The 6,000-nt window shown below is 37.3% G+C and overlaps 1 long non-coding RNA gene across 1 annotated transcript in view; it reads right to left on the bottom strand.

The window, feature by feature from the left end:
* The window catches only part of LOC307157956, a 46,317-nt gene that overhangs the window by 37,924 nt on the left and 2,393 nt on the right, over positions 1-6,000 (bottom strand). The window lies entirely within an intron of this gene.

Here is a 6,000-nt window from a genome sequence, read left to right as displayed (position 1 = left end):
GTGCTCACTGACTACAGTCGCTGTTATTCCGACTCCCTCTCGTCTCAGCGATCCCTGTTCATTAAGGTCATTACTGTAAAATGTTTTTCCTTCATTTCAAAGTGGGAAACACATGAATTAAAATGGTAGAAAATTGTCAAATTACAAATTGAGCCAGCACCTCAATTATTTGCTTCATTTGATTATAACGTGTGGTTAATTATTCAAAGAGGTTAATTAAAACGAGGTTGATGAAACTGGAATAATGCAAGGGCTGCTAAAATTTTCTCGTTTGTGTCCAACTTGCATGTATGAGCTAAATATTTTTGACAATTAAATCCTAATTAATATAAACATCAAGAAATATTAAATCAACACTCATCTGTTCACTCAATCATTGGTCTCAGTGCTAAATGGGTTTACCATAAAATGTACAGGAATATTTTTTACGCTTATTAATTTTACTCTACATCTGACTATATCAAGACCTTGTTCTTTCAATAGAATTCTTATATTTTAAAGTACATGCTTACCAACTATCCTCTACTAAAAAAATACGCAAAGACAGGCAGTGTATTGCAGTGATTTTACCACGGTTGACGGGTGTAGTTATGCACACTGTGAAGCAGAGAGAAAAACCCTCTTAAACTGGTAAAGTCACTATAATAAGCAATGACAAAAGACCCAGAGTTTAATAAACAATTACATTATTATTCACATTATTATTATTATTATTATTATACAATCTAATTATAATTATAACATGTAATTATTAAACATGGGATCTCTTGGTGTCTTATTATTACGATTGTATAATAATAATAATTCCATCCCAAAAAAATTCTGTGATATACTGGTTCATAGAATGAACTAATGGGTGGTCAATAGTGTGGTTATATCGGTTATTTGACTATTGATTTTAAAAACGGGTCATCCAATATTATTATTTTTTTAAATCCAGATAAATCCAGAATTATGCATTTTAGAAATTTGTCATTTTATCATCCAAGCATACTTCCGTAATGTAAGTACTATTGGTGTACTGCAGTACTATTAAAGTAAATGCATTTTGATTGGTGTGTGAAAATACTGGTTTAGTTGGTGAGTGCCAAACAGGGAGGTAAAAGCACTGGCTCAGTCCCACTGGAGCGTCTTGACGTGAGCCCTACGGGGCATTATTATGGGACCCGGAGCGATCCCAGTCTAACCGCCCCGCCAGTCAGCTTGTTTTATTTACTCCGAGCGCTGTGTCCGTCTCACTGATGCGTCTGCAAGGACTGGGGAAATAAAGCTGTTCGTCTTTTTATGGCTGCCGGTACTGTTTACGGCTGATGTGTCCTAACCGCCAGACGACACTATTTATCTGCCTCCAGACGTCCGGCTCACTCGATACCATTCCCTCGTGCAATATTTCACCTCGAAAGTCCATTCCTCAACTGAAGTGTGTATGCTCGTGTGTGTGTGTGTGTGTGTGGAGGGTTTGCCGGGTGAAAGATATTCAGGTAATCACTGTTGATACAAAGGTTAAGAGCTTAAAATATGGTTAGTAAAAATGTTAATCTTTCTAGCAGTGCTTGTTAAGGCAAATATTAACCTTAAGTATAAAACTTTGACACATAATTAATTAGTGTTACAAAGATTAGCAATATCTTATGATTCACAACTTATTATTTTTGACTGGCAGAAAAAAAATCTCTAATGCTCGCATCGAAAAAGAATCTGAGCCATATTTAGGAAGGAGAATGTCATAGAAACGTAAAGGTCGGGTCTTTTGACTTGGGCTAACAACCACTTTAAAACCACCTAGCAACGCCTTTATAAACATCCAGAACACCCTAGCAACACCGTCCCAATCTCCCAGACAGGTTTGGCACAGGTACATTTTCTTCTAAAAACATTAATTATAAGAATTTAGTTAAAAATTATATAGTAAAATAATACTATAAAATAATTATAAAATTACAGAAATAATAATAGTATAAATAGCCAAAATATTTTATTAATAATTACCGGTTATTAAAAATAACAAAATATATAAAATAACATGTTTAGAACTTTTCCTTATTAATTTTTTTGGTTTTTCATGATCTCTCACTATATGAAAATAAACTTGTTTCCAACAAAAGCATCATGAAAGAGTCTGCTGTTTTTCCATTTCCCCTGCCGTCTCCAGTCAGTAGGAACTGACCGGGTTTTTTGACTTAAAAATATTTTCATCATGGGCTGGCAGCACCCTTTCATGCTTTCTCCTGCGGAGTTCATATAGACATGCTTGGTTTAAACCACCTTATTAAAGAAAAAATAAAAATAAAATAAAAAAAGGATTGCATGAGGAGGGTGTGCGTGCGGGAAAGAGAGAAAACGGGGGGAAAAAAAAAAGAAAAAAAGATGCTGGGGCCTGTAGTAAATCCTGACACTTCCACGCACACTTGAATTTCGTTTCAAACACTTGTCTTTCCGTACCATAATAGATGTCAGCTCCTCTGATGTCGCACTAGCAGGAGGCAGAATAAGGTCTCACTCTTGTGCGTTTTGAAGCTATCAGTCGACGCGACTCTGTGTTGTGCCACATCAAAAAGGGGAGACACCGCGTCACCTGCCGCGCTCTGAACGAACTATCTTCAAATCAGTTGTCCAAGACATTTCCCCCTATTAGTGCTCCACTCCCACACAGGCTTAAGACGCAGACGGGCCCCTGTTGGATGTGCTAAGCGGGCCTCTGTGTTACAGCTGATAGATCATACAGCCTCGCTGCTTTTATTACGCCGTGTGATGACATGTCCGTCAAAGCTCTGCATGGAGAGGCGAGAAAAGAGGCTGGGGATGTAACGAAAGGATGGAGACGCAAGCTGATACGCAACTAATAAACAAAAGCGTGCTTGTGTTCACCCAGCCGCTGGTGAGAGTGTTTGAAAACGCCATGTTTACTGCAGGGCTGCTGAAAGGGCAGAGAAGAACAAGAACAAGGCAGAATGCGTTATCATAACAGATAATAAACATGCAAGCTGGTCAAGATTTCAATATAGTTGTGTTATTATATATATGCTTTGGGAATCGAAGATAAAAGAGTAAAAGGAGTAAAAGTATCATATAAACAGAGTAAATTTATAATAATAATAATAATAATAATAATAATAATAATAAATATATATATATATATATATATATATATATATATATATATATATATATATATATATATTTATTTATTTATTTATTTAAAAAAAAGGTCCAGTCACAAAGCAGCTCAACCAATTGAAACCTAATTGTTGTTTTACATGTTTTTAGATGCAATGAATTAGGGGTTTCACAGTTCAGAAAGATCAAATACGTCAGAGCCATGGCATATAGGTAACATGAAAGCTTTTGATATGTTGTAGCTCTGGTACTCTCATGGGTGATGCGGGTTCAAGAAGCCTGTGATGTTTTCTGAACTCTTCTCAAAAATGTAATGTCTCTTCCTCACAGTATCTCTCTAAAATTGTTTCAAAATGGCCTCAAAAGCCCACAAAAATAAAAAAAATAAAGCTAAATGAATCAATTATAAAATTGACTAAAAACTGCAAATAAAATAAATACAATTTTACTATAATACATACATAAAAATAAAAAATAAAATAAAATAAAGTAAAAAATTTTTTTTAAAAAAGCATTATTTATAATAATAATATTAATAATAATAATAATAATAATAATAAAGCTAAGTGTGTGTTTTTCTGCAATGGGAGTGGTGTGAGGTGTCTATGTCCATATACTAAAGTTATGTATACAGGTGCAAGACTCAAGGGTGTCTGTTTGCCCGTGTGTGTGTGTTTGTGTATTTCCTGAAAGCACGTGGGTACTGGAGCTGTGTGTTTTGGGGGTGAGTGTAATCTGAGTAGATCATGTTTTCCAGACCTCAGATGAAGAAAAACAGCTCTGGCAGTCTGCCGTTTCATCTCCTGCACTGGGGTCCAAAACAAAGAGAAGATGATTGATTGGATGATGAATAATTTAGGGGCAGAGAGCTGTGGGACGAGCAGCACAAGCGTGAGGCTGCCCCGTTCCTGGTCTCTCCTTAAAGATCGCATTACAAGAAAAAGTTGCCCCTGATTATGCTAATGTCTGTCACTGTTCATTTGCTAAACGGATATATGGAAAGCGAAGGAAGCCAAAACAGAGGGGCAATCTGGGAGGAATGGAAACGGAGCCCAACTTGAACTTCCAGTGAGAGGATTCAATGTACCTGCTCATACTCAAACAGAATCCGTTCCTACAGATCTTTAGGCTGAGGTGGCCTCCTCATTACATTATCTCTGTAATGTTTGAAGATATTTAATGAACATGCGATACAGCACACTGGATGAGCATAGATGTAAATTAGCACTTCCATAAAATACAGCAGCTCTCAGTTTGAGACTGGCTCGACACCATCCCCCATTGCAGTTACACCACTGACCACAGGGGGCGCTGATGTGATGCATTTGCAGCCACACAAAATCAAGAGGAGATACACACAGGGCTTTTCTTTTTTCTTTTTTTTTTTCAATATCAACTCTCATGAAATTTCATTTGGATTGTAAATGTACAGTAATTTACTGTCATAAATGTGTAATAGGCCCCTGAATCCACTGACATTGTGCTGGCTAATCAACTCATTTAAAAATGAATAGAGATCTATTAAGAAAGAACTCAGCATTTCGCATGGTTAAAAACTTGACTTTTCGGTGAAAAGCAAGGAACTTTTTTGGGGAGCGTACTCATTTCGTACAATTTTCTCTAACAGCCTACACTTAGTTTGAACTTATTTCCATTTCAAAACAGACTTTTTCAAAAAGTCCTATTCTCATGTGATTTGAAGATTTAAATTGAACCAAAATACTTACACTTGAAATACAAAATAGCATTTGCAATGTTATTTGAAATTTTAAAAAGACTTTGGAATAGGTTTATGCACTTAAAAACATTATAAAAACGTATGTTCAGTTATTTATGTTTATATTTTTATTTTATTTTAATTTCAATTTAGGTGTGTACGTGTGTACAATCTGCACATATTTTATTTATAGACCTAACTGCAATACTAAAAAAAGTCAAGTCTACAACAAAAAAAAAGGAAAATGATATAAGTTCACAACACATTGATGAAAAACCACTATGCTAATATCCCAAGAGGCAATCCACTGTAAAAACATGTAATCAAATTGAATTTCAATTTTGTGACCAAGTGGTGTGTAATGGAAAGATTGCTGGATGCAAATCACCTGCGCTCCTAGTCAGAAATCAAGTGCTGTGTGCATGCGCGAGTGTGTGTGAGAGCGAGAGTATAATTCACCCCCCGGTAAGAGTAAATTCAGAACGGTGAGGCTGAATCAGTGGCGAGGAGAATGATTGAGTCCCTCTTCCTCAGATCCCACCATCAATGTACAAATGAACAGCTTGGAGGTGAGATACCCGGTGAGGAAGAGGCTCTATCACACCAGTCGTCATTATTCGTCTCCTCTGGTCCCTGAGAATACTGACGGCGAGGGTCCGGGAGGGGGTGGGTCGAGATGGTGTCCTGTTCGAGGCTTATAATGGCCTCCAGGACAGAGAGAGATGGAGTACTGACAGACTGAGGCAGTGTGACAGGCTGCTGCTGCACTCTTTTAATTCTATCACTGTCTCCGTCGCTCCTGTGCGGGTACGGCGGACGGCGCTGGGAGGGCAGCGGTGTGTGATATGAAGAGGACGAGCATCCACACACTCGGAAAAAAAGGAAAACGGCTGTGTGTTTTATGGTTGTGGGTTGGTAAGAGTTGTAAGGTCATAGTAATTAAGAAAAACCTGCCTTTAAGGATAGGATACCTCTGCACACCTTCAAAAGTCCTTTTAAACTACATTCTCTGTGCATTTTGTGCTTAAAGGGTTAGTTCACCCAAAAATGAAAATTCTGCCATTAATTACTCACCCTCATGTTCTCCAAACCCTTCCCAAGACCTTCGCTCATCTTCGGAACACAAATTAAATCCGAGAGCTTTCTGACCCCCATATAGACAGCAA

The sequence above is a fragment of the Squalius cephalus genome (assembly GCF_949319135.1).
Source record: "Squalius cephalus genome assembly, chromosome: 4".
Lineage (NCBI taxonomy): Eukaryota > Metazoa > Chordata > Actinopteri > Cypriniformes > Leuciscidae > Squalius > Squalius cephalus.
Note: the sequence above shows the minus strand (reverse complement) of the source record. Positions and strands in the feature narration are given on the sequence as shown.